This window comes from Trachemys scripta, chromosome 11 (genome assembly GCF_013100865.1).
Source record: "Trachemys scripta elegans isolate TJP31775 chromosome 11, CAS_Tse_1.0, whole genome shotgun sequence".
Classification (NCBI taxonomy): Eukaryota; Metazoa; Chordata; order Testudines; family Emydidae; genus Trachemys; species Trachemys scripta.
The window spans coordinates 39,042,414-39,068,879 of record NC_048308.1 but is presented as its reverse complement, the minus strand read 5'-3'; the positions used below and the strand labels follow the sequence as shown (position 1 = coordinate 39,068,879).

Below are 26,466 nucleotides of genomic sequence, written 5' to 3'. Positions count from 1 at the left end.
GTGTATTCACATGTGTCTCCTCTGAAGTCACTGAAGCTGTGCTTGTTTACCGCAGGTTTGAATTTGGCTCTATGGCTATAAGGTATCAGCAGTGTGATTTATTAATTATTTCCTGATTCCTGGCTTTGGGTTGGCCTGTTGGGCTCTTCTTCCTTTTTTTCCAACTCCCTTACTCCACCAAATCCAAGTAACAGAAGAGTGAGTTAGTTTCCTTGCTCAGTGGACTGGGAGGGTTTACAAGGTAGAGTTTATAATGCATGTAGAGTTGTTTAATGGTTGGGTGAGAGCGCCAAGTTGGACAAGTTTAATCATAAGTGTTTATTCCGTTTCAACAGAGTATATCCCTTTCATAACAAATGTATGTAAATATTGAGATAAAATACCATTTGACAAGATAGTTGGATATGTTTCATTTTATTAACACATTAGTCATCTTATCCTGCTCAGAGTAATATGTGAATATCAGATACACGTTAGATTAGCATAATCTTTTCAGTCAACATTTGTTCTCTGAGGTTTTTGATTACATTATTTTAATTAAGCAATAAAATATGACAGGCACTGGATTTCAAGGTGAGTTTAAAACTTCTCAATTGATATTATAAAGCATGAGGCTGAAGGCTGAGTGACTTTAACCATTCAAAATGTGCATTAGTGATCACCTTTAAATGCACTGGTTGGAGTGCCCTCTGCCATTCTTAAATGGAATTTATACCTTACGTTAAAAGAAACAGACATGTGCATTTATTGGTTGTTGTAGTCATGGGCAGGACTTCATTGACAGCCAGAAAACTCCAGTTATGTTCTAAAGCCATTGCCTATTGCCCAGAAATAGGTTTGACTATGACTGCACAGTGCTTTCAAATATATTCAGGTCACGACTGTCCAGAAAGGAAACCGACTGCTTCTGTCCTTTGTGGAATCACATAATTAGGTGCGGAAGGATGAGATTTTTTTGTATTGGTAAAAGGCAGTAAAACTTGGATTTTACCGTACACACTCAAACTGATGAAAAAATGTTTCAATCTATAATCACTGAAATTTACAGATAGGCAACGTAAGAGAGATGCTGCTTGAGAACTTCTTAGAGTTCATATATTTTGACGTGATATTGACAATTTGTGTTGTGATGATTACAAGCTTTAACTTTTTGAATCTTAGCATCAGCTGTCATGAAATGACTCAGTGACCAACCCTCTTGTTGTCTGTCTACCTGTAATTTCAGGCCATTGTGAAAATTTAAATTGATAAAAATTGGAAAAAATGCTTAAAAACCATAATTTTGTGAAAATGTAAATAATTAAAAATAAAAAAGCTTTAAAATCGATGTAACCTGTCAAAATTATAATAAAAGTCGAATTCGTCAAACCTACACAGTAGGAGTAGGTGTCATATGTTAGGAATAATTAAAATAAATCAGTGTATAGATCCCAAAGAGAAATAATGTCTAAATAATAGGCTCCAAGGAAGAGAAGTTAAAATGTTGGTGTATTTGTATTTGGTCACTGGAAAAATAACAGGCATCTCTTGATTTGAGTATGTCTTTATAGTATTTCGTGGCTGGTTGCATAGTTCTTGGTACGTTAAGTTCGGAAATGCTTGTAATAACAAATGTCAACTTATTTTAAACAGTGATTTAAGTATATTTACTCAATTTTAGTTTACTATGCAAAATCAGGGGTTTATTTGATGCAGCGTGGTTTCTAATTTTTTAGGATAATTATGACTGGTGACTCAGTTATAAAGTCTACCTTAGTTGCAGCTGGATAACTGAAATAAGAGGGCCGAAGCAGACCTGAAGATCAGGTTACTTTTTCTGGAATTGTGCTATTAAGAGATTATTCAGTGGCGGTTTTAATTAGAGAAAAACTGCCATAAAAATATCTGGACCTATGTGTATCTTCCAGTTTCCTGACTTATCCAAAGACTTCCTAGCTTCCCAGAGTTTAAACAAAGAGGAGTCGAACTTTCTTACTATTTTTGGTTAAAAGCATATTCTTGTAAACATTTATTTTTGTGCATGTAAAATAATCCCAAAGAGTTCATAATTGCATAGGATTACTTAGACTAGCAATAAAAACCCATAAATTTCCTGATTCCCCTCTACCTGTTGTGTTCTATAATCCTGGTGGCAGGTAATGTTTGGTGGGTGGGAAGCGAATCCTCTCATTCTCTGGTACATAGGTTATCTTTAAGAGCATCCCCCTTCCTCATTCCAGTGTGATGATCTACTCTAGGGCAGACAGGCAGACCACTCTCCTCTCTGATGAACATAGAGACTTCAGGTAACATGAGTGGTTTCCTGTTCTGAACCTCAGTAAATTTTGGTTTTGATTCTGTTTACGAAAGAGGCAAAAGAAAAAGTTCAGTTTTGTTGCTTTTCCTGTCTTTCATTTAAGCTGTTTTAGAGAAATCATCCAGATGCCTAGCTGAACAATTGGAACTTTCAGAATGAGAGATTGAAAGATTGATTGATTGTTAACCTGGAATTCTTTGTAGGTTCAACATAAATCTAAAAACTCAAGAGATTGACTTGGCCCTTTATCAGGAAGTTGTGGTATCACAGTTTTTATAATTTATAATGACATTGGGCAAGGTGTGCTGTATGCACCAGAGAGGATCTTGAACTGTAACCCATTAAGGGGTAGGGAGAATGTCATATTCGAATTCTCAGATCCAAACCCAGACTGGATCCAAAACTAGAAAGGCGCATTGACAGGATCCAGTTTAGCTATGACTCGAGATGATGGAAATATCACATGAACCACTGATCTCATAAATTTTACACCATTTGGAGGCAAATGTAGAGTACGGTTTGCAAAATTCAAGAGCCACAGAACATAACCCTAGTTTAAACATAATCTGGATTTCATCTAACAATGCCTCCTCAATCTCTTTCTTAGTGGGGTGCGTGTGACTGTGGACTGAATATTGTATATGTCTAAAGGTAATATCACACCATGGAACAGACATTCATGCATTTTGTTTAACAGGAGATACTGAAGAGAACAATAAGACATGAAAGCATTGGCTTTTACACATCATTTTCTCATTCACAAAATTAAGTAATTACATTCTGGGGAAAATACACTGCATTGAGTACACAGTATCCAGTCTATGTCACTACAGGTAGCAGCTTGAGTTTAACTAGCCATATGGATTGTAATTGTCTAAGTATGATTAATTCATAATGTTTGTTAATTTTATGCCTCATATTATGGTTTGTTATTATTTCATTTAATTATAGTGTCAGTCTTTTGGGGGGTTTTGAGAGCCTTCAGGAATTCTAATCTTCCTAAAATAGTAACTAATGATGTCCCTATATTCCTGGATCTCTCAATGACTTGTTCCCATTGCTGGAAGTTCCATGGAAAAGGGATCTGAAGTTCGAACAGACGGTGCATCAGTCCATTGCAGAACTCCGTTTGCAGCCCGAGGAAAACTTTATACTGAAGGTGGAAATAATGGCTTTCTGCTTAGCTTATTGTAAATTCTAAATGGGGTGATTGAAGGCTATAATGATTACTGTTGTTTGATGCCTGGAGGTTTCAACATCTGGCTAATGCCTTTGCTTGCTGCAGCAATAAGCAAAGGCAGTACAGTGCTTTCTGTTTCTTTGTTTTAAATAGATTATATGTTCTATTGATTTAGATAGTAGGAAATTTAATTTTAGTTTTAATTGATTTGCTCAATATTAGCATGGCACATATTACAGTACTGTCCATTTCAGCTCTGGTCTTCTGCCTTTAGTGACCTGGATTTTATTACATGTTAGCTTAAGTTTTATTTTCTTTGTTAAGCCCTTTGTAGCCTCCATTAGACACAAATCCAAGTGACAAATGCAATTTAAATTTAGCAAAAGTGGCTTTTGTCCTCCGGCAAGGTTCAAGAATAAATTAGTAGGGAGACTGACACAGCTGAAGACGGGATCTTGCAAGTGACAAAATGTTCATTAGCCTACCCTTGTTGTACCTGCCATATGCGCAGATGACATACTTATGTCACCAATATGACTGGTCTATACTATCCTATTATCTCATTTAAAAAAGAACATTCTCATGAGCTCTCACTAGAGAATAATAAAATTATTTATTTGTCCCTATTTATGCTGTTTCTTTCCTTTTTTGCACGTCACTCAGATTAGATAATGAAAACAGATTGATGGGGTTCATTTCAGAATGTAGGTGCACTGTCATATGCTGCTGACACACTTGTTCAACTGCCTGGCATGTTGTCTTAGGGTGGCATTGCCAGAACACTACTGGAATTAGTCATCTAAGCCCTCACTCAGCGTTCCCTCCCTACTCAGCAAAGAACTGAAGTTCATGCTTATCATTAGGCATGTGCTTATGCCCCCTGGCTTTAGTGGGACTAAGCATGTACTAAATGCTATGCTGAATTGTGGCCAGATCACCTAATCTAAAGTACAATAAGAAAAATATTTGAGCAGGATTCTTTCTTTTAAATATCTGCTGCTTTTTGTCTTTGGTGATTCAAGGTCCGGCAATTAAGTCTAGACTGGTCAATTTCATTCTAGACTGTCACCTGTTCAGGTCAAGTACTGCCTTTGCTTACATAACTGCAAAATGCATGTACTATTTGTCATACAAATAATGGGGCCAAGCCTTGTGGTCCATACATTTTTATTCAATCCTTACTCAGGCAAACTCCTAAATAAAGATGACAGGATTTGGCACATCACTAATGATATTTTATAGATGGTATCCCTTTATTTCTCATACATTTCGTATAATGTTTGGAGTGAGAGAAAAATGCATGAAATACTTGTCTATTCACAAGGGTTTTGTAATTATTTTGTTTTATAATGAATGCTAAATTTTGGGCCTAAAACTAAGGGTACATCTACACTACAGCGGGGAGTCGATTTAAGATACGCAAATTCAGCTACGTGAATAGCGTAGCTGAATTCGACGTATTACAGCCGACTTACCCCGTTGTGAGGACGGCGGCAAAATCGACTTCTGCCGCTTTTTGTCGGCGGCGCTTACTACCACCTCCGCTGGTGGAGTTAGAGCGCCGATTCGGGGATCGATTGTCGCGTCCCGATGGGACGCGATAAATCGATCCCCGAGAGGTCGATTTCTACCCGCCGATTCAGGCGGGTAGTATAGACCAGGCCTGAGTGTCTGTTTCCCTTCAATTTATGGAGCTTTATTATTTCAAAACTTTCATGTTAAACCTCTAGTTTAAACATGTATTTGTCGTCTTTACAAGAAAATCCCCAGGAGGAGGATGGGTGAGGCAGGTACAGACATGAATTTACATACATAGAAAGCATTGCAAATAAATATATGAGAATAGAAATCTTCCTAATCCTATTGGATTACATATTTCTCTTTCTACTGGTCCTCCTAGATCACATTGACAATGTATTTCTAATTAACACTAAACCCAGGGTGTCCAATCTGTAGCCCTCAGGGCTTTCAATTGTGGCCTAAAGGACAACTGTGTGGAGAAGAAAATTTGTATTTGACTTCAGTGGTGCTATGCTGATTTATGGAAGCTGTGGGTCTGTCAGGATAATGCCGTCTTTGAGGAGTGGTGTGGGGTGGAATCCATCTTGCTGAATACATCGAGCTCTGTTGGGTGGTGACAGCTGTATTGTAACTGTTTGGTCACGCTTTGTATTGGATAGGTGGTTCTCTTCCCTTACCTTTCCCACCATCATTCTGGGTTTCTCCCTCAGAAGTACTGAAATTGACATCTAGTGCAGCAAGGTTTGTCTTGACATATATGTTACTGTTCAGGGCAACTGCATCCAGGGGCATGCGCAGGAATTTAAATTTGAATACTTTTGGAGGGGAATATTAAACACACACAAATGAAAGGTTCATGTGACCATCTCTGGAGGGGACACCCCTCAGCGAAGAGACAGCGACACTCTCCGTGTCCCTGCAGCCTGGGCAGGGAGGAAGCAGCAGATAGGTGGCTGCTGGCTGAGCTCCTCCTCCGCCCCCCTCTACAGCTGTAGCCTACTGCTTCTCAGTCCCAGCGCTGCTGCCGGCTTTGCTGACCCCCACTGAGGTGAGTCTGGGGCTGGAGGCAGCGGCAACCCCTGGGACTCCAGCCGTAGGGAAGGAGAAACAGCAGGCTATAGCTATAAGGGTGGGGAGAGGAGGAGCTCAGCTGGCAGCCTGCCACCCTGCTGCTTCCTCCATCCCAAAGCTGCAGGAACACATGGAGATTTGGGGGGGTGGGGGATCCTCTCCTTACCCCCCCCTTGTGCACGCCTCTGACTACACTTCTGTTTTCCCCCTGGTGGTCCACCAAGGGCACCCATTCTTGACTCCTGACTGCTCAGCCATCCCTCCCTTGGGCAGAGACATGCTTCTCACTTCCTTCTGACCAGGGTATTTCCAGGCTGCACGATTCTCTGAATACACTGTGAATTCTCCAGCAAGTAAACTGCCCAAGCAGACCTGCTATACCTTCTGTTCAGAGGCTATAAACAGGGTAATTGCCCATTGGTCTTAGTTACCACACAGCCCCTTTCTAAGCAAGCACATTCATTGCTAAGGTGAAAACACTGCAGAGAAAACATTACAACAATAAATGAGGCTGTACACATGATAATCAGCTTACCAATGATCAGCCCAACTCTCCAAGGGCTCTGACAGGAGTAGCCAATAATTTTAGTATATTATTGTGTGATGTTATGATTAATCAATATGTTATTACATATATTCATTGTATGTTAATTAGAATGAATTTGTAGGATTATAAAAGTATAAGATTGATCAGTATTTAGAGGAACCAAATATTAGACATGAGTAAGACAAGCTGTAGGTTGAGGCCTGCAAGACTTTAGCTTAGCTATTTTAGGCTTTGGAGACAAGAAATGATGACTTAAGCCAATGACTGAGAAATAACCCAATGCCGTAAGATTACGGGAAAAGAGACACCAATTGGTAATATTGTGCAAAATTACCCAGAAGATTAATATTAGATCATAAAAATACTGTTAAGGCTCATCTGTCTCAGACATGTGTCTTAACCATGGGATACAAGTTGTGCATCAATGCTAATGAGAACAAAGGGAACTTACACAGCCTATAGAAAATTGGGATCCCTTAAGTTTCCAGGGGAGACAGACCAATAAAAGAAAAGAGGATTGAACTTTTATGGACATGTGCAGAATTTAGGTATAGATAAAATCACATTATAAAAAGAGGATGTCCAGAACGGGAAAATTGAGCTCCCTATGGGAGATTCCAGCAGAAACCATCCCTCAGTGAGTATAACTATATTTGTAACTTGTGCATAGGTCTGTATAGAATTTCTATATGATAGGGTAATCATAACTTTAATTGTAACTTTAGTAAAACTTGTAAAGTAGACTAGACTTTTTACTGGTGAATGTATGTGTGGTCACTACCTTTTGGTCTTTGTGTTCCTAGAGACTCTAACTCTAAAGAAAGTAGCAGAGGTGACTTTCACTCTGTTAAGCTTGAAACTGTAGCCGTCAGAGCTGAACTCATGGTGGTGTAATACCACATTACAAAATTCACTTTAAATAAAATAGAAGGCTACGCAGGGGACCAGTCCTTCAAACCCCATCAAGGGATTTTCTGTGGTTGCAAGTTCATAATCACCTTGGCTTGGAACAAGCACACTGTTCAATATGAGAGTCACTTCTGACTGATGGAGAGTTCTGTGTACGCTTGAAAGCTCGTCTCTCTCACCACCAGAAGTTGGTCCAATAAAAGATATTTCCTCACCCACTTTGCCAGTCACTTCTTTATACAATCTGGGGCTCTGATCTTGTTCTCAGGTAACAGGTGATCAGCAGACAAAGGGTGAGGCTTCAAAAGACTGAGTTCTTGCATAACTGGAGGGCATACGTTGTTTCAAATAGTCCTTTGATGCTCATAATACTTCCCAGGGTTTACATTAGTCATAACTCTCTCCAGAGACTTTACATACACTCCCTCAATAATACATAAACATTTTCATTCTTAATACAATGAGCTCCTAAAATACTTAAACTTAATTCAATCAGGTTTGTCCAAGACATTGCAGGCAGGTGCCCTATCTGTCAGAGTATACGGTTTTCCTCTGCAGGATCATAGGGAGGATAGCACAAAGAGTAGCAGTCGAAAGAGGAATTTCATATTCCCACCTTTCAATAAAATAAAAATGTTCTACCAATTCCATGATCTAATTCTGCCAAATTAGGTCTCACTTTGACATATAGCTATGTTGCTAGAGAAATCTCAGAATTACATCAAATATAAAACAATAAATAGTAGAGACTGAGTTGTAGGCAGTTCAGTGAGTTATGTAGCCAGTGGCACAACACATGGTATCACTGCTTCATGTGTATCTGCACGGTGGGGTAATCACTTGTAAGCTGATTATCGTGTGTGTAGGCTCTTTTATTATTTTTAATGTTTTCTCTGTAGTGCTTTCACTTTAAGAATAAATGTGCTTGCTTTGAAAGAGCTGTGTGATAACTTTTAACAATGAACAATTAGTGCTAGCTAATCAACCCCCGGTGTCTTCCCCCTTAACTTCGCTATTCCCTTTTACAGTGTTGACCACAGTGTTGCTAACATTTCAGATGATTCCATATCAGATGCAGTGAATCCAGGGCAGATGACAAGTTGGAACTGGTTAACTGAGTAGCTCAGTGGGATGCAAAGTAACAAAAGGGAGAAGTGTCAGAGGTGCTGATGGAGGGCAGCTAATGCTGGGAGTGAGAGCAGAACAGCAGCCAGCGCTACTGAGAGTGGCTAAACCAACTGATCATCCATTTGTAATACAGTTTTTAAAAACTAGACTGAAATCAAGAATAGGGGCATGCAAAGCTTGGAATTGTCCTGGTTTCTCATGACCCAGCACCACACTGCCAGGTGGTGAGGGAATAAAGATCTAAATAATGTATAGTGTGACTAGGGACTAATTATGATTTTGACACATTTTGCCCCTTTGACTGCTTTCCTTTCCTCTTTCTGAACTTCATGTCCCTCCATTGTCTCTCAAACCTTTTCTCTGATTTCTGACACATGAAAGCGCTATTGGGGTTGATCTCCTCCCTGTAATGTACATCAGCTATATGTTTTCAGAGATCACTCTTAAACCTGTATTGGGCTGTTCTGGAAATGTAGGAGTAATTTCTAACTTAAAAGGGTTTTCTGAGTGATTTAAATGGTGTTATGGTGAATAACCCATCTTGTGTTTAATGGATTTTCATTCGGTTGAGGAACAGACAACTTTGAAGTGCATCTGCAGTAAGAGGTGTCTGTGGACCGTTAATCAGTTTCTGGTATGGCAGTTTCTATGTTCTCACAGTATGATTTCAGAGGGAATCTTTGTTCTGGTACAAATGCAGATGAACATTCTGGAAACAAGTATGGAAGTTATGCTTGGCCTGGTCTTAGCAGGGGTCCCAAGGCTACCCACTATATGTGAGCATCTGTTATATGCTGTTGCTCAGCGTTTTTTGGCTGTAGAAACAGGATCAGGAGTAATAGAAGCTTAATTCCTGTTTCTCGCTTCCCTGGTCCCTATCCCTGGTATGACCTGGTGGGGAGAGACACAAAAGCAGTACACCTCTACCCCTATATAACATGACCCAATATAACACAAATTAAAGCAGCACTCCTGGGGGGGGGCTGCGCCTTCCAGTGGATCAAAGCAAGCTCGATATAACGCGGTTTCACCTATAATGCGGTAATGCGGTAAGATTTTTTGGCTCCCGAGGACAGCGTTATATCAGGGTAGAGGTGAACATATCTGGAACAACATGCCCACCCGCTGAAAAGCCCATGCCTGAGCCCACCAGGAAGAGCCCCATTTCCCATATGGTTAATTGGAGGAGGTGGGAAGAGGGGGAAGAAGAAACTTCTTCTGCCTGTGAGAGGAAGACAAGAACATTCTCTCCTTCCTCACACCCATTTAGTTAGCAAGAGCTCTTGCCTCTGCCTCAAGTAGCCACATGAAGACCTACAAAAATAAGACTCTGCCAAGTGATGGGGAGGAGAGGGAGTTTTGTTGTTGTGAGGATGGTGGGTGATGGTAAGGAGCAAAGAGAGAGACTGGGCTTGGGGGAAGAGACAGGTGGGTGACTATGGCAGTGAATCTCACTGTGTGTGTATGTAGATTTTTTTCATTGCTGACATTTGTTAGAGAGAATGTTTGAAGTCTTGTCCTGATAGCATAATTCCTGTCAGCTCTATCAGTCTCCAGAATAGTAAACTCTATGTAGTAGTAGAGAAAAGAAGGAACGGAAAGTGGAACCCAGTGGTGTGTTGTCACTACGATTAGTTTTCTCAGGTTGGCAGCCAGCACTATTAGTGTGACATAATGTGGGAGGAGGTTTATGGATGGAGAGTATTCTAGTAGCGCTTGACAAAGTTGTAACAGCAGCAGAGCATGCTCCTCTAGGTTGGATATGCTTAATGAAGCAGAGAAATCTTCGTGGACTATGAGACTAGTGTCCATGAGAGTGACTGTAGTTTGCTTTATGAGGCTGAGTGAGCTTTGTGGTAGATGAACAGGGAGCTGAGGTACGCTATGGAAATGACAAAGTTCTGTTTCTAACTTACAATTGTGCAAAATCTATTATATTAGTTTCAGAAAAATGTGCCTAATTTTCCTGGACATATTCAAATAGAACTTCCAAAAATAGTCACCAAGATGGCTTTCCTTCTCTATGTACTCTGATAGAAACCTTGTGTTAAACAGAACAGCACCACTGTAATTTTAGTGGTTTGCTATAACTAGAACTACATTCTGCACATTGTAATAACAATATGGTGATATTTTGCTTGCATAGCTTCCTTTCCTCACCAAAGTGTTCAACAGAAAAAAAATCAACATAATAAAATACCACCCTCCTAAAATACAATTAGATACCCAAATGAGGAAAGCTCATCTTAAAAAAGAGGAGAAGGGGCATCCAGATCAAGTAACAGCTTGAATTAAGTTATTAACTATAGAGTCAACAGTGATTCTAAACTCAACTTTGAAAATCAAATATATTCAGGAAAGTATTGAAACAATTTGGACCTTTCATTCTACTTTACTATGGTCTAAGTGGAGATTTACTACACATAAGTTAACTATAAATGTGTTCCACTGTATTTTGAGACCCCAGGACTTTGCTGTAAATGCAGTTGTGATGTGTCTTACCTCAAAGCCATAGGAAGCTTCATTCCTATGTCTTTCATTCCTTGAATTTATCACATACCTGAATTCCTTTTTGATAGTTACTGCTGTCAGTCAAGAATGATGTTAGAAAGTGCAGAGAAAGAGTATAATAAAGGCTATACAATTATTACTGTGAGCGATTGCATGTATGTTGTGTACTGATTCTGAGTTAGGAATGGCTAACCCTGGCACAGTTAAACACATCTGAAGTTTTCCATAATTTGACAATGTTCACCTCTTCTGGATGATTACGTCTCTAGGGTGGTTCACTAAGTTAACTGTTGGGCAAGAAAATTCGTGTGTCTTGTCCCACGCTTTATCCTACCCCCACTGAAGAACACATTCAGGAATAATTTTGTGAATGGAGAGGAAAATAAAATCCTGAATATTAGTTTGTTTGTTACAGTCCCCTAATTATCTAGTGATGCCAGTAAACTTCATCAGCCAGTGTATCAAGTGTATTGCTCATTGTCACTGTTCATTTTTAGGTCACACAATTAGAAGAGCTGCTAGCTGTGAGACCCTCCGGCTTTGTAGTTGGGAATGGTAGACCAGGTTAAAATCAGGTAAACTACACATTGAAGTACCTCCCTAAAACATCTGTTCTGCCTGCTAATTGAATGCTTTTAAAGGAAATATTTTGGTAAGACGTTGTGTGTAGCAAGTTCATTAGGATGCATTAACAGCATGAGGCCAGAATACAACAGATTCTATGAACCATGCTTTAGTTCACACTCCTGTTAACGTGAATGAAATTGGTGTATTACGCAAATGCTGAGTCTTTTGTGGATATGTTAGTGATCTCTAATGTTCTGGTATTGAAATGTCTCATTTTATAATTGATTTTTGATTGGATCTTCAGGGTGTGGTTTTTTTTTATTTTGCTTTCCTGTCCTTTCACTTTTGCTGTGTTATATCACTGTATGTTCCGTCTCATATATTGCCATTGTTGCTTCTTAGGATTTTCTGCAGCCAAACAGAAGCACTTTCTTTTTCACTGAAATACCCATTTGCTGTGTGTGAGGTTTATGATAACCATAGTTTGCACTTTTATATCATCTTTCACCCAAGGGTTTGAAAATGCTTTACAAATATTTGATTTACTTTTTTTTAATATAGTCAAAACCAACAATTAAAATTAAAGCTGCATCCAGTGAGCCAGGCAGGACCACTTCAATGCCAAAAAAAAAAAAAAAAGAAAAGAAAAAGGAAAGAAAAGGGTGGACAAAATCATCAATGATGAACTAACCTAACTTAGACCAAGCCCATGATGACATCTACAGATAATGCCTACGTGTCTGGTTTATGGTACATCTCATTGTTCTTTATACATTCTGTAGTACGTTTGCAGAGGAGGAGGCCCATAAATGGGATCTCTGAACTGTGAACAGCTTTTTCCTGGCCCAATCCAGATGACACCTAGGACCTGGATGACATTAGCAGCATTGGAGAGACATGGCAGGAATCGGAGGAGAAGACACTTCCTTCAAATATCTCAGTCCTACATTAAATAATTTGAGGGGAAAATTAAGCCTCAAAACATCCTTAAGAGGTCAGAAAGAATTATTTTCTCAAATTTACAGGTGGGTAAACTGAGGCACAGAGCTCAAATGAGTTATTCAAGGCCACACAAGTTGTTCATGGCAGAGATGGGAATAAAGCCCAGGAGTCCTCATTCCCAGTCACCTGCTTGAGGGCTGATGATCCAAGTCAATAAGGGTTTCTCTTAGGTTCTTGTTCTTTTTGTTTACTCAGCCGAACCCTCTTAAACAAATGCTAGTAAAAGAGAAAAAATGATTAAAATTTGTTTCATGTGTTGGATATGGGTTCAGTCTTACAATATCCATCTTTGGTGGCTACTGTCCCGTTCAAGCTCTGTAGTTGCTGAGGTTACTCCCAAGTCAGAGAGAAGAAAAATGTAACTTCCGTGTGGCTGCGTTCTGTCTTTTAGATATTAAAGACGTTGCAAAACACCTATTCTAACATGAAGCTGAACCCATTCTGGAATGATATCAACCCTAAAGCTGTCACCACAGATGAACTTCTTGGGTTTCTTTATCCATCAACAAGGGAATGGGAAGATGGTATTGCCAAGAATATACTCAAATGAAATTAGCCAAATTTAAGATTTACATTGATTGCATGGTTATGGTAAATGGGAACTTAATTTCTTTCTTCAATAACTGGAAGGCTTGTTTTCATCCACTGTGAGGGAACTTTCTGTCATAGCCCCCGATGCCCCCAAATGGACTGTGCTAGATGAGATATTGACCCTATGTGGATTGAATCATGGATGACAGACAGGTTTGTGTGTATCAAATTACTAATAATCCTGATCTACGGGATGGAAACATATGTATCATAGTCTTTCAGAACACCTTTCCTTTAAATCAATGTTACAGACTATACAATGAAACTGGTCTCATACAAGAATTCACGTATGTATTTAATTCACTTACTGGGAAGAAATTAATCTGTGTGTGTGTATATATGTGCAAATATATATTTTTTTATTACGATGTGCAAAAGTAGTACAAAAGTACAAAACTTATGTAGTACAAAAGTAGTCTACATAAGTAGACTGTAAAAGCCAAATTCACGGTCAATCTCCAACTGGGTATTCTGCTCTCTCTAGATGCATGTTTGGTGTTTTCTGAGAGGTGTCTGTCACTTTAACAGAAGTGAAATGTAGAGTAAAAGTGTAAAGGTCGTGGTTCAACCTGGGAAGTGGGTGGGGCTGAAAGCTGAATTGTTCAGTATTTTTTGTATAATCTTAATTGATTAAAATATCACCTTTTGTTCACTACAGAGGCAGTCTTTCTTTATGATGGATACAGCAGCAGGAGAGCAAACTGTTGGAATTGAGATACTTTGTGCGGATCTGAAAGGAGATTTTTGCCCTAATTTCGCACAATAGTAGAAACTTCCTTTAAATCACATTTTCCTAACCAGCGCCTAGAATAGCTCTTGTTGTTAGATTCTAAGAGTTCCATTGTGACTTTTAAACCAGAGCTCGCAGTAGGAGATGTGTAGAGATGCACCGCCCCCAAGGAGCTCTTGGAGGAATTGTGCCTGAAGACGAATGTGATCATAGAAGTTAAAAATGGAACAGACTCATAAAAGATCATCTAGTCCCTCTGTCTGCCAATGTAGGATTGCTCCCTCCCTTATACTCCTAGTTCTTTGTCCTTTCTAATTTTAAAAGTCTCAAGTGTTGGGGTTTCCAGCATTTCCCTTGGGAAACTTTTTACTCTTTTTTCCACTATGGGAGAGTACACAACAGCAACCACTACTTCACCTGTTACTATGGTGCCATCTGAATTTCCTTGGACTGGCATCTGCCTGCGAGCTGGTGCAGAAGGAAAGGTGAGGAGCATAGCTCTTCCCCTCCCAAGATCTCTACTTGCACTAGACTTTCCTGTTGTTCACATACACTAGACGCTCAAGGAGTGGTATTTTGACTGTCCTCAGCCATCATCTGGCCATTACGGAATGTCTCATTTTGTTAAGTGTACTAGCTGAAGTGTAATTAGCCATCATCTAATGCTATATAATTCAGTGAGTTTAATTTGCGGTTAATTCAGAATATGTTGTCCTGATTTTCTGGGTGGTGATTATTCTCCCAACCAGCTAAGTTGTCTTCAATGTTTTGGGAGCATTTTTGTTTTCTATTTAAAGGCTGATGAAAATCCCCAACTGCATTATTGTTACAGTGAATGATAATATTGCATCAATTTTGATTACTTTTGATATTTCAGTCTTACAACAGACTTCCAAAAGCTTCAATTATCAAATAATTTGTAACACCATTGTAATTAGTTATTTAGCAGCTAGTGAATAGTCACTGTTTATTCAAATCTGTAGTGTAGAACCCAATCCTGCAAAGATTAACTCACATGCTTAAGTTTAAGGATGACCCTGTGGACCTTGCATAAAGAATGTCTGCAGATCTTTAATGATAAACTCAGAATTTACAAGGTCCACAGGATAAGCCAGTAAACCTAAAATGAGTTAGGATGTCCTTGTAGCCTCTAAAGCATCATATGCAGACTTTGTAATTTCTATAAATGTAGGATGACTCATATGATGAGCGCAAAAAGGATTTGGCCCTATAATGAAAAGCATGGAGTTTGCAAGATGTGCAAAACCTCAAATGTTGATTCATAATATTCCTGGAAAAAGAAGTTTAAAATTGAAGACTCCATAAGGATTACACTACTACCGTGGGGATATTTACTAGTTTTTTGTTTTTGTTTTTTGAAGATCAATGTATAAAACAAGTTAGAAGTCTTTAACCTAAGTAATTTTGGTTATTAGAAGACAAAATGTAGTTCAAAATGGTGTTTTTTTCATTTTTTGAAAATGGTTCTAAGATTAACAATGAAAAATAGCTCGTTTGATTATCCTCAAATTTAAGAGAAAAAGGGATTTTTCTCTAGCCTGGGACTGGCAGAGAAAATGTTAGACCAAAGAGCTTTGTTATGCAAGTTAGGGGGAACGGGAAAAAAATCAGGGTTGGTAAGAGTGGAAAATGGCTTCCACTAGTTACAGTTCCCATGGACCCATGATACGAGAAAGAACTGAAAAGTCATTAAGACATGTGTGGTTCTTTCAATGTTTGTAGTATAGAATAGCTATGGTGAAAAGGTCTACCTGTAAAACTGTTAAACTGACAGTTGTTTGTGGTGATGTAGACGTGTTTGTACCAGGATATGAAAGAGACCAGGTAGGTGAGGTAATACCTTCTATAGGACCAACTTCTGTAGGTGGAAGATACAAGCCTCTGAGCTACCCAGAGCTCAAAGTGGCACCAGAACAACAGATGCAAAACCTGCAGCCATTTCCACTACTATAGTGATCAATACCCCCCACAACATGCCTTTCAGGATTCATGGGTCCTACACATGCTTATCACAACATGTGGTGTACCTCATCCAGTGCAGTAAATGCCTCGCTAACAACTATGCGGCTGAAACCAGACAATCTCTATACTCTCCAATGAATAATAAGACAAAAACACCATATCACTTGTGGGCAAGCATTTTTCACAAAGTGATCATTCTTTATCTGATCTTTCAATACTTTTCCTCAAGGGAAGCCTGCACAACATCTTCCGAAGATGAGCCTGGGAACTTAAATTCATAACTCTGCTAGACACTAAAAACCATTAACTTAACAGGGACACTGGTTTTATGGCTCATTACAACAATTTGTAACAAACCACACTGCCTGCTGCACTTCATTGCCCTCTTCAAACCCTTTATTTGCTCACCTTTGCTCACTTCATTTCAAGCAACTGCCTCCAACGTGTGTTACCTTTTTTGCTTAACAATCTGTCCCAGCTTGTATTTAGCTCAGACACTTTGCTTCCTTCCCGAGACCTGAAGGAAAGCTCTGGGGAGCTTGAAAGCTCATAGCATACACCAGCAGAACTTGATCCAATAAAAAAAAAATTACCTCATCTACCTTGTCTCTATCAAATCACTTCAGTGTTTCACAAGTAACATCATATTCTTGTATCAGTTGTAGTTGATATAGCAAAGAAGTGTGCTACATGAGACTTTTATGTATGCAAATACTACATTCATTTTAAAACATCATGGAATTGTGACAGTGAATTCTGAAAGTGATTTTCTGTTTAGATTTTAACTCTAGCAAGTAATGAATGTACGTCATTAACAATATCAAAGCAACTAAATGTTTGCTATCAACCATCTTCAGGCAGCGACTCCAGCTACAGTCTCCAGAGCTGGCATCTTCTGTGTGAACAAACAGGACCTGGGTTGGAGTCTGTGAGTATGGTTATCAGATTAATAATAGCTACTGATTAGTCTTTTAGCAAAGGATTGTTTAATTATTGACTGATATATATCTGCAAATTTAAAACCACGCACAGATTAAAGGCAGAAGGCCCAAATCCACATAATCTTCAGTGAAATTACTTCCAGATTTACCCCAGTGAAATTACTCTGGATTTACAGCAGTATAACTGAGATCAGAATCTGGTCCCATATGCTCTGATTCAAAAGGGCTAGATTGTGTGTAGCTGCAGTGCATCACGAAGAGTACTGACAAGATCATGCCTCAAAGAGATGCACAAAATCTCCCATACTGCTTCTGGTGCATGGGTGGTGAGAAGAACCATCTTCTCCATCCATTTGATTGCTTCTTCAACCCCACTCTTCAAGCTGATACAGGAAGGAGAAGGTGCTATAACATGATCCCTCCCCAAACTTTGCACTGGTCAATGTGGCTCCCACCTTCCCGTATTGGGGTTAATAGCTAAATGCCACAATTTGGGCCTGTGTGTGTGGGTGGGTGTTATGACATTCCGGGGTGCAATCCGGACCAGTGAGGGCCTGTGTCACCCTTGCCCTGCAATCCAGGGTGCCTCACAATGTTTTGCTGCTGTGGCTCCCACCTGGGCTGCTCACAAACACCCTGCCAGCATGCAGGTCACACCCAGAGTGTCTGTGTATAGCCACAGCCCTGGTCCAGCAACTCTAACCCCAGCAACCCAGCAGCAAACACCAGCCACACACTGGCTTCTAGCAGCCATGATTGCTCTTTGCAAGGTGACCCCAACACACTCCAAGTCTCAAATCCCCCTCCCCCCGCAACGTGTTCTTCACTGTCCATTCCTTTCCTGGTCACTTCAGATATTTTAGGGCCATTGCCCCTCTAAGGGAATCAATATAAAACAGTCTGTTACCCCCACAGTTCACAGCAACAGATTAGTTTTGATTAAAGAATAAAACAAGTTTATTTAACTACAAGAAAATAGGTTTTGAGTATGTACTAGTATAAAGCATTAAAGTCAGAAATGGTTACAAGAGAAATAAAGATAAAACACTAGTACTAAAACTTAACAAACTAGACTTGGTTTAAGGTGAAGTCCCTTTCTACATGTTTCCAGTAACATTGCTGACCAAATTCTGAGGCCAAGATCTGCTCCCAAAGTCCAACGGCTGTTTCTTTTGTTTTCTTTGGTGAAAAAGACCGAGAGATGGATAGGGGGAGAGAACTTGTTTTTCCCATCGCTTTTGAAGTTCAGTCACCCTTTGAAATGCATTTTCCTGAGGAATACCCCTAGATTCCCGTTGTGAGTTTGGAGTCATGCAGTCTCATGGTGAAAGAGCTTTCATGCTTGTGTTTGCTAAGGTGCAGATCTGTTTGTTCCTGCCCTCCTTCCTTGCCAAAAGAATGGCTGCTTCATTGGTGATTGCCCATCACCTTTGATGACAGCTGGCTTGTCCTTTGTCTTTGAGAAACTGGTTTATCCAGACTTGTTTGGTAAACATATTTCAGACCTAATTTCATCTTATATTTATAACTTTATATGCAATGTTGCAACACACATTTCATCGTGATATTATTGACTGGTGAGTTATTAATTTTCAATAATACCTCACAAGGCATATTTTGTACAAAGATTATTACAATATTGTGTACCATGTGAATACAGGAATGCATTCAGCCCCAGATATACTCCAACATGTATACATATCTGTATATATTCTGTACATGGCATAGGCTTGAATTCACCAGGATAGGATATTTTGCGAGTATATTCTCTAATTTATACATGACTCTTTTGGTATTCTGTATCGTTTAATTGTGTAAAACACTTTTGGATTCACTGTCCATGAATTATACACACAGACACTTTAATAGGAGATGCATGGTTACATTTTTTCACGCTGACTTGAATATTCACACCCATACTGACTTTGGTTAAAAATTCACTGTAGCCACATATTATTATTTACAATGTTCTCTGATATTTATTAGGATTATTTACCACAGCTGGGCATAGTTCACAGCCAGAGGACTCCTCATGGAGTCAACAAGAAAAGAATTATTTATGTCACCATGTGATTTCTACTGTAAGCTAATATTAGAACTGGTTTTCTGTTAGTAAGTTAAAATGAAATAAGAATGTTGAGCCAAGCTTATCACTGGAGCCTGGGAATGCAATTCCATTGACTTGCACCTTCTTATACCAGGTCTGGATTTGTCCTACTTAGGTTTTCTGCAAGTAAATAAAACGAGAGCACATTTTATCTGTAATGCAAATGTGCAGTCACAAATATTGCTCAACTCAAAGCTATACGTTGATAGCAAAGACAACAGAAAAGATGTATTAAGTCACACAATTGTTGCTGGTTGATGACGTTGTCTGCCAGCTTTACAGCTGGTTGAAAGTGAGCCACAGGTAGCTCCATTTTTATTTGAATTTGAAACCAGTTTTCACAGCTGATAAAATGTGAAAATTGTATTGTATCCTGCTGGTACCTTTGCTTTGGTTTGTAGTGAACTGGTTGCTGTTGGCAGGTTTCAAAGTCATCTGAATGGTAATAGACTTTTAAAACTGTGTTAATGTCTTATTTGAGGATTTAATTCTGAACAATCCAGTTCACTGATGTGGCAGGAAAGCTGCTAATTCAGCAGGACTACGTAACTAATACTGCAACTACCAGAGCAGTGCTCAGATTAAAATCCCTACAGATTGTCTGCAATGGTCGAGATAGTGGTTCTCAACTAGGTTACAGCCCTCCAGGTGTTCACCAGCAGTTGTGTGGGAGGGGTAATCGCTCAAGCAAAAACCATCTGGACTATTGAGTAGGAAATGCTGATATAAAAGAACTAGCAACAAAGTGAGGCAGTGTAGCAAATTGCATGCCCAGTGCTGAGCACTGTCAAATCCCATTGGGAAGTCAATGAGAGTTAAGAGTGTATCACACTTTGTGGTTTCCGGACATAACTCACTAACAATATACGAAGTTGAACATGTTAAACCAGAAGAGAATAAGTAAATCCCTCTTGGCCAAGTTCTGCCCTAGGATGTGAGAGCAGGGTTTCCAGCAATAGAAGCTATTCATGCTATCAGTGTAAATTCTTGATAGCTAACATTATTTTTATTCATTTCATTGCTCCTGGCAATTTTAAAAATGTTTTATTTCTGTAGATATGTAACTAGTTGGATTGAGACTGGCAAGGCAGAGTCTGAAAGAACAAATCTGACCATCGTGTTTGTCACGTATGTTCCTTATTGTTTGGAGAAAGTTTTTAAGTTGCACCAGACTATCACCCCAATTCCACACCAAAGCAGCATGGTTCAGGTAACAACAACAACAACAGAATCTTCACTCTGATGTTTTTCATCAGTTCTGATTTTTAAAAGAACATTTGAGTATTTCACACTTGGTGGGGTAGAACCTCATTGCGATGAAGCAATGGTTTCATGCACAGCATTTTGTAGCTATTTCTTGCATCAAAAAGAAGATGGCACCATTCTTCACCTGCACCAGTTGTTGGTGCTGGGCTGGCGCTGGAGGGACTGCAATATGTGCCTTACCAAAGTCTGTTGCTGGTGTGTTTATTCTCCCAATGCTTGAGACATTCTTTCTGCTTCAGGCACAGTGACTCTGAGAGCTGATACCAGTGCATGGCCTCTTTCAGCTCACTTTACCATGGACTGCCACAATCCCCACTAGTCCCCACCCTCTCCAGTTAAAAGTGTCAAGGCACAAAGACTGATCACTAACACAGCAGGTGCAGTTAAATATAATGGTAATAAAATATCTTATGGGAAACAGAAAATGTTGCTTCCAAGAAACTAAGTGTACAGTGCCGTGGAACATATGGCATATGCCTGTCTGCAGTCATGCTGTTGACTGGGGCACTGTCTACAGCATATATGCAGTCAGGTATGTTCCATGTGTGAATCCACAGAAATTGCTGGTTTTGGCTGACTGCCAGGGTACATATATTTGCAACCTTCTCCTCCTTTGTTGGGCATCTGCATTATGACTTTCTATTATCTACCCAAGGATTTTAGAATGTGTATCATTTGTTTTAGGGATGTGCAATACTCCTGATATTTGTCTGCGTATGTGAAGGCCTGATTTTCATTTCATTCTTCTTTGTATTTAGTCTGGATTTGCAAGTTCTGTGATATGATCTTTGACGTTATTTTAATGGATTTTATAATGTTTTAGAGAGCAATAGAGGAGTGTGATGCTGTCAGTAATGATAGGCACTGCCCCTGGCATGTGGAAAAGGTCAATTTCCATGGGCTACATTTAAGCTGAGCCTGGGATATAGCAAACAGTTATGCGTGCAGGCAGTGTGACATGTGTAGAACACTAACATGCCCCTGCCTAAAAGCCCCCTTCAGTGAAGTCACTGTTCCTTCTTCCTTTCACCAACACTCTGGAGCTCAGTGATCATTTATTTAATGCCGCGATTTTTTTCTTGTGTAAATAAACCTTATTTATCCCCCACCAGCAACCCAACTCCCGTGCAGAGGCTGGCAAGTACACGGGCAATCCTCCTGCATGCCATCTAAGGATACCCGGACTAATGTCCAGATAAGTAGTCTTCTTGCATTGGCAGATAGTCTGAGTACTAAAGAACAATAGCTGTTCTACCTAAAATAGTTAGATAACAAGGTTTCATGTTGTTTTAATTACATACCAAAGTATGTAATTTTGCACATGCGCACGCACACACACACACACGCACACACAATGTGCAAACCACTACCGAGTGAAACTGCAGTCAACGGTAAGTTAAAGTATGTCCCATCTTCTCCATCTCTTATTGAGTTTCTAGGGCAGTCTCTTGTTAGTCCTATCCATTTGTATTAGTACATTCTCTCTCTTTGGGCTTTCCACCTGCCTTTGATTGGTCTCTCCTATCACTCAGTATTAACCAGATCTACTTTTGGACAGCAGGGCTGTCTCTCTAATATTCATATAATTCAGATTTGCCCGTTTTTGCACTCTGATCCAATGAATGTTCAGGGACATGAATATTGCCCAAATAGCCAATGACACTTAAGCACCAAAACTGAATTATGACTCCCTCAATACCTGTGCTGAGTTTGTATAAATACATATTCCTATAACATACTCATTCAATATAAGCTTCTCTAATTTAAAGCTCTACCTTTTACTGCCATTTCCTCTCAGTAATAGTGAAGAAGTGGTGTTTGTTCTGAGCCCAAAGAAGACTTAAGAAATAAGACTTAAGAAATAAGATGAAAATTTTACCCAGCCCCTATTTTTGGATTTGGGATTTATGAGATCAATCCTAAATGAAATACTTTGATGTTTTCAACCCAATTACCAAACATCAATCCACATTATAAACAGCATCACATGGCTCAGTTTGCTGGATTTAGCCAAAAAGGGTAGAGCAGAAGTAGGTAGTTGAAGAGAAAAGCCTTTCTGTCAGTGTGATGGTAGAATTTTACTACCACCATCACTTCACCACCACCACTCACCTGTGAGATGCTTTTTTAGCACAGGCTGACCTTCACACATTACTTACCTAGAAAAAAAACAGTAAAACTTACACAAAGTGTGATTAACACAAGCTGCCATGCAATCATATTACCGTAGCTCATGTGGAATCCCCATGACTGGAGGTTTTTGAGAATGGGATGTACAAACATCTGTCAGGGACAGTCCTCAGCTCTGTGGGCTGGACTTGATGACTTCTCAAGGTCTCTTCCAGCCCTGCATTTCTATGATTTCTATGTCTTTCCATCCCATATCCCTCTAATGTTCAACTGTCATCACCTGCCATGCTTAGGTTGTGAATTCTTTAAGAAGAGAGTTTCCCTGTTTTCCGTCACCTAGTGTTGCTTCAGAGCAAGGCGTGCAGGTTAGTGTCATTCATGTTCAGTTGTTTTCTCTCTGTGAAATATAATTGTTTCTCTTCAGCCATCAGTTTCTTAATTAGAAATTTTAATACCATTTGTTCAGTACTATTACAGAATAATAGACACCCCCGACATAAAATATTATTGTGTCAGCCTGTCCAGGTTCTCCAGAGTATTTTGCTAAAATGCTTGTTTCTTAACCTCATCTCATTTGCAGAACATAATATGAACGTTGCTTTTTTGAATCACGTGAGAGTAGTTAGAAAACAGCCCTAAATCTATATTTAGGATCCAACCCTGCCCTTAGCAAATGGGAGCAGAGGAGGGAGTGGCTCTGGCCATGTTTCTGGAGCTATCCTGTCAATGCAGGGCAGGATACTACAGGAGGGCTCGTGGAATAGGCCGGTGAATGTTGTTCTTTTGGAAAGGAGCAGTGTGCCCTCCCCATACTGCTGCCAGCAGCCATGATGGCTAGCTGGTTAGGAAGCCTAATTGCACCCTAGCTGACAGACCATGTCCCCTTAGGGCTGTGGTGCTCTGAGCCGGCATTTACTGCTTGCCTAACACATCCCCACATCACAGGGCAGGATTTGGCACTAAGATCACACCACTTAAAGAAATGATGTCCTGTGTGTCAAATATCTATCTGTACAAATGCTGGAATGCTTGGGAGACTCTGAACATTTATAACAAACTACAGCATTCCTTTTTCAAATTAAAGTCCATTGTTCTGCTCTAGAATCCATGAGAACTCATTACAGTATGCAAGTGTACTGCATTTTAATGGGAAGGAAAAAACCCAGTGATTTTTGTGATCTGGTGCTGCCGTTTGTCAGATGATTCTCTGCTTCTGAGAAGCACAGTTCACTTTCTGCCATCTCTTGTGAGGGCAGCAATTTGTTCCTCATGTTGAGCAATGACCCTTTTTTGGGAGGGAAATTCTCAAAGAAAAAAAACCAGATTATTAAATTCTCATTGAACTAAAAAAAATCTGCTGGAGTCGTAAGTGGCTTGCTGGCACAGTTCAGAAGCAAGGAAGCCTGCAGTTGGTCAGTTTTACCCCGATCAGTAATGATCATGGCAAACAATGGGAATTGCTATAGAGAGGGCTTCTGGGACGTATGGATAATTAGACCAAAACCTCAATAAATTAAAAAAAAAAAAAGATTTCTTGGACATTTTTATATGAAAGCGCAGGTGTTACACTCTGTAGTGAGTTTCAGAGCAAGTCAGTGAGATTTTTTTTTTTTTTAAATACTCTCTGGATCAAATGGCTCAGTTGTGAAAAAGAATGGAAAGAAGTAAAAACAAATCTTTATGAATAACATACTAGTGCTGGGCTCAAGCTGCAAAATTCAGATCTGGTCCAGGCTTTTGAACACTGCAAAGTTACGTTGTGTTTGGATCCAGGTTTTTGATTCAGGCGTCCCTGACATGTAAATCCCTTACACTCATTTAATGTTAAGTGTTTGTATTTTTCTTTGAACGGAAACTATTAATCCTAATTTTATTTTTAATTTTGTAATAAAATACTAAAAGTTTATTCATATAGGTCCTGATCCAAAGACAGTGGATGTCTTCTATTGACTTCAATGAGCTGTGGCATAGGCCCTAATCATTAGCATTTCCGTATTATATTTTTGAAACAGCTATTGGGGGAAGAGTGGTCTGCTGGTTAGTGCAAGGACTAGGTGTCAGGATTCCTGAGTTATATTCACAACTCTTTGCCTCTGAGGTGCTTCTGTTTATCGATCTATAAAGTAGTTACAATTACCTCATGGTGATGTAAATGTTTAATATTTGTAAAGACATCTTTGATGTCTCAATAAAAGGAGCGAGAGAACTAGAAATTTATTATTTATGATTTAATTTAAATTAATAATAATTTCAAAAAATCTGTGGACTTTAACAAAGCCTCTGACCTGTTTTCTTTATTGTAGACTTTATGCTTTTTATTGGATTGCCTTCTGATACCAGAATACTCCCCAGACTCTCCTTGTGAACTCTATGAAATACATTTTGCATTTGCAAGCATCCAGGCTTTCAGTGGAGCTCTCTTCCAGGATCAGGTGAGTGACTGAAGCCAAAGAAGGATACAATATTTCTGTAATTGCTCCATTCTTGAAATCCTTGCAGGTTCTTCATGTCACATGCACATTTCATTACTCAGGACTGCAAGCTACAAAGACATGGTTTCAGTCTGGTTACAAGGGACATATTATTTAAATAATAAGTGCCGGAGACTGAATCTCTTGTGTACATCTTAACAATGAAATAAATGGTGTCTATTTGCTATGTTTGTTTCATTTAGCCAGCATTACAATAAATATTAAACCTACATTATACATTGAAAAGTAACTTTAATCTGATAATAGCTCCCTTTCCCCATCTGCATGTCCTCTCCAATGGGCACACCATCCTACCTAGACCCTTCAATTCTCCCCACAGCTCAGTGCCCTCTTTGCTGAGTGCCAGCAGTGATCACATGTTTTGTGGTGTTTAGACCTGACCACTGAGAACTGGCCTGAACTGACCAACTTATTTCTCATGCCATAGACCAGTGGTCCCCAACACGGTGCCTGTGGGCGCCATGGCATCCGCCGAGGCATTTATGTGTGCCTGCCTAGTGCCCAGCAGGGGAGAGAAGGTGTGGCCCCGTGCCTGCTGGGGACAGAGAACTCCGGGGCTGCTTGAGGCAACAAAAAGCCGGGAGCCGGCCTTGGCCAGAGCCCTGCCGCTGGAGAGCCAGAGCATCATCCCCTGGAGCTGAGCCCAGGCTGTGGCGGCGAGAGGGGCTCCCGGAGTGTGTGAGGAGCTGGGGAGGGAGGGAAATGGGGTCTGGGATGCAGGGAGGGAGGAGGGATCCTGCTGTCGCTACCGCCACTGCTGCTGCTCTGAGTCTGCCCAGGACGGTGCAGCGTTTCCCCGCCCGATTGGGCTGTGCAGGGCGCCGCTGGGCAGGGGGTGCGGATCCCGACTCATGTGCTGATGGGGCAAGTGGCTGGGCAACCCAAGCTGCCAAGGAGCTTGCCCCCTCCTGCCCCCGGACCCAGCCTGCCATGCACGTCCCCTGCCTCAGCCCCGCGCTGCTTGCCCCGGGCCCCCACAGCGCCAGGGGCGGGGAGAGGCAGAGCCTGACTCCGAGCGGGGCAGCGGGGGATACTGCCCCGCCGGAGGACCCCTGCGGCTTGGGCACCTGGTGGTCAGTGACGTCCTCTCGGCTCTGCCTGCACGGGGCTGGGGAAGCAGCTGTCAGCACCTGCCCCTCTCAGCCTTTGCACCCCTCATCCCGCTCGCAGTCTCTTCACTTGTACCTCCCCTCATTGCTCCTTTGCCGAACCGCTTCCCCTTGTACTGTCCCTTCACTTGCACCTCTCCCCTTGTACCCTCCCCCAGCCCTCTCCTCCCATACCTCCCCCTTCCCCTGCACCTCTTCTTCCACAACCCTCCTGATACCCCCTCTCCTCCTCCATCCTCCTCCGTGAGTACATCACACCCTGCTTCTCTGCCAGTGTAACGCCCCCAAGCAGCCCCACACCCGCTCCTCTGCCTGAACCCTCTTTACTAGATCGCCATCCCTTTCCGGGTACAAGGTTTGAGGGTTAGACCCTGTGCCTTCCATG

At 40.5% G+C, this 26,466-nt stretch overlaps 1 pseudogene; it reads left to right on the top strand.

Moving 5' to 3' along the window:
* LOC117884984 overlaps positions 1 to 26,466 on the top strand; it is a 195,000-nt pseudogene that overhangs the window by 8,024 nt on the left and 160,510 nt on the right.